Genomic DNA, 4,169 nt, shown 5'->3' with positions numbered 1-4,169 from the left:
GCGTAAGAGTGATTTTAGAAGTGGCCAGTTTTTGAAAATATTTGTTATAATAATCATAAATAAATTTAAATCACCAAATCTAGCCTAGTGTCGGGAACACGCTCTTTTTATTATGGAGAATCCACTTGGGATTTGTTTTATTCATTGAAATTAAGATTGATCGTGAAAATTTAAAAATTTTGGTTACTCTCCGGTTGCCATATAATTGAATAGGATCAAACTCATCAAAGTCCTTCTGTGTTAGGCTCATCTGAATCTCTCAAATTTTATAGGTAACCAAATTTTGAAAAAAAAAAAACTTAAAAATTCAAAACTTCTTCAGGAAGTCACTCAATATTTATCAGTGCTCTATTACATCAGCTTTTATTAGTCTCATCCTTCTTCGCTCTTTTGCTACTAACAAAGTGATTAGCTGGCACTAAAGAAATCAAGAAGATAAGAATATTCTAGGCTTTGAATCGTTACACCATGATAAAACACCATTAGGAGATAATTGATGTATCTTTCTTCCATTCATGCAATAGTCTTATTTGTAGCTCAAACTATAAATAGTACTAATTGTACTATAATTTTTTTTGCCGTTAAGCATGACCCTAATTATAATTAGCGAAAGGAGTTCACATGCTTGGGCTCACAATAGTAAAATAATAAAATATTTGTAATATAGTTTGCACTATCTCAGAGTTACGGATCGAATCCCTTTATTTTTAATTAAAGAACCAATTAAATAACTAGCTAGAACACTCCACACCTTGTGGAAAAGTCATTTGATATATTAGTGCTCCAATACATCACTCTACTTAGTCTTGAATTTCCACGTAAGCAATGATAAAATAGCATTTAAGAAAGATGAAGAAGACAATGACATGAGATTAGTGGATAGATTGCATAATCACCGCAAAAGATAGAACTTAATCAAGAGAAGAAGAATCTTTATTGTCTTTGTTTTCCATTTTTTGTCGGTGCTTTGTTGTCGAGTTGTTTTTAAGTACAATATAAATCGATACTAATATATAATTAAATAGTGGGCATAGGCCAAAGATTGATGAGAGGTGGACATTTTCTCCATTGTTGTTCAACTTGAAAGGGTAGAATTGTAATTTTGTAGGAGAACATTTTTTCCTTTCTTTTCTTTTCTTTATTCTAGAACTTTCTTAAATGTTGACACCAGCTTATTATTAAAGCTCATTAATAATATACCGGCCCATTATATTGCATATCATAACAGATATAAATATGAAACGATAAAGTTCTTTTTATAAAAAAATACACATAAATTGTTATAGTCATTTTAGTGCTAAAAAATAATATGCAATCAATAGCAAACAAGTATCACACATTATGCGTAATTGAGCCAGCTCTTCACTTCAAGATAACCAAAGACTCAGCTCGGACGACTTGACATGCAAACATATCATGAGGGCGACTCAAAAGGCGTTACATGTTGACCCAAGGCTAGGTCAACTTCTTGATCAACCTACTTGATCGACCATTCGCCTGACATTTCGCGAAGGCGACTCAAAATGCTATACTTCTCGACCTTCTACCGGACGAGTAGAAAGGCGACAACTAGCTCGAGCCTCGAGCGCACTGACAGCTAGTTACCTCTCAATAAATGCCATGAAATGCATAATCGACACCATCATTTCTTTGTCCTCAAATAATCTTTATGACATATCGGACCATGTCGGCACCGTACGCCTCCAGTCACTTTACATTAAACGCAGAAGTGACCTCTCCTTCACTCGTCAGCCGATACATGTAAAGCAGATGCTGACTTGGCCGCCAGCCCATACTCGATCGAAGTTACTATCCTACCCTTCTTCTATCACTATAAATAGAGGTACTATTTTTAATAAAAAGATAAAATCTTTAACTCTATCCACAGTGTTTAAGAACTTTTACAGTTCAGTTACTTCTCCACTTAAGCAAATTACTGACTTGATCGTCGGAGGAACAATCAGAGAACTCAACTCCGTCCTCTTATGATTTTTTACTTATGCATGAAAGAACATCTCACTCCAGAACCGGACATTCGGATGGTTGGAGGACCCCCGTCAACCAAATAACTTCTCTCATTGATTGTTTGATATTGGCCATCAACATAGATAAATATAGTAAATATAACAATTAGATTCTCTATATGTTCTAATGTAAATATTATTGAGAGAGTAAATCGAGATATTTGAGCTAAGGGGGTGTTTGGTTCATTTTCTAGAAATTATAGGAAATGTTTTCCACCTAAAATATGATTTCCTTGTATTTCTTAAAAAAATTATAGGAAAAGTTTTGAGAAATCAAAAAGTACCATTTTTTTTATTTTTTGTACTTTGCTTGTTTGGTTCAAAATAAGAAAATGGCTCATAACTTTATAGAAAATAACAAGATTTGGTAAGTTTTTAATTAAATATAGTATGTGTTAGATTTCTAGAGATTTTCTCTCATTTTGAGAGGAAATTACTTTTTGTAAAATTTGGTAGGTTTTGATATTTTATAGAAAATATTTCTGTAAATTTTTTGTTGAACCAAACACAATTTACAGAAATCTCTGAAAAACTTTTAATTACAAATTTGTCATTGTCAGATGTTTTGAGAAAAGTTTTCTCAAAAAGTGTGCAACCAAACAGCCCCTAAAACTAATTAGAACAATAACTTGCATGAATATGAAAATAAACTCTTCAAAAGACTAATAAAATTATGTCATGAAATGAAAATATTTATCATCGTTAATTCTGAATAAGATAAATAAAACATAGCTTATTAAATAAACAAACACCATAAAAATGCTCATGGGAAATTTGATGATCCTTAAAGGCATTAAAGTGACCAATTAGCATTTTTAAAATTTAATTTCTGTTACACGTGCATTTGCACGTGCAATAGTGCTAGTATTAGGGGTGTGCAACGGTCGGTTCGGTTCGATTTTTACCAAAATTTGAAAAACCGAACCGAACCACCTATAATTCAAAACCGAACCGAACTGTTGCAAGTCAGTTCGGTGCGGTTCGGTTCGGTTTGTTCGGTCCTAACTTCATCAAACTTCTTATCAAACAACAAACTGTGTTAAAGAAAAAAAATATCAACAAAGTAGGAGATTATGAAGCATTAAATACTGATATAATGATATTATTTTTAACCCATAATGATCCAGAAAATGAGTTTAGAGTTTGAGTCTTTGACTCTTTGGGGACGGGTCGGGTAGGATTTGAGATCAGAATGGATAGTATTACACTATATTCGGTCGGTTCGGGTTAAAAAGTTTTCAAACCGACCCGAACCGCCCTACTCATAAAACCGATTTTTTAAGATCGGTTCGGGTCGGTTCGGTCGGTTTTTTCGGTTTGGACCGAACCATGCTCAGCCCTACCTGCGGCGGCCGTGGACGTAGTTTCTCACATTGAGAAGCGAACCACGTAAATCTTATGTGTTTGAGATTGTTTGATTTTCTCTCTTCTCTCCTAAATCTCTATTTCCAAATCGCTAAGGTTCACTATTAAGAAATCTCCTAAGGCTGCATTTAGGAACTAAGATTTGGATTTGGAATGTTGATTTAAAATCAAAGGATTTTAAATTTAGGATTTGAAATCCATGATTTGATAGAATCTTTTTTTGGATGTCTTTACAAAATGCAATGATTTGAAATATAGATTTTGGATACACTTTATTGTACATGAATTTGGATTCGGAATTGGTGTTTTAAGAAAATTTATGCTTTCTCCTAACTCCTCAATCTTTATGCGGATAAATTTCACAAAGCCCCCGGAGAAGTTTGGCCCATTTAAGATAAACCTTGAAAAGTTCAGAGAATGTCACTTAACCTTTGAAATTATTGCATATTTAAAAATCTTTTTTCCGATAAGCACCAACATTTGAGGGGTTATTTGAAAAACTTTGAAGGTTAAGTGACGCTTTCAAACTTTTTGGGATTTTTTTGGCTATAGACCAAATTTCTTGGTTTTTTTTTGTAAAAGTCAATAAAATGGGATGCATAGAAGAAAGGTGATGAAGGTGACAAATGGTCTTGTATAGTAAGGAAGGAGCTTGGGGGTGAAGCTGACAATAGGAAGAGGTCTTTTTCTTCAAACAGGGAATCAAAGAAATCCTCTTGAGCTCTTGAAGAAGAACCAGGTGAGTTTAAATATGAATCCAGTAATAGGAAGGGCCGAGAT

The sequence above is a fragment of the Asparagus officinalis genome, chromosome 3 (genome assembly GCF_001876935.1).
Source record: "Asparagus officinalis chromosome 3, Aspof.V1, whole genome shotgun sequence".
NCBI lineage: Eukaryota > Viridiplantae > Streptophyta > Magnoliopsida > Asparagales > Asparagaceae > Asparagus > Asparagus officinalis.
This window is presented reverse-complemented; position numbering follows the sequence as displayed.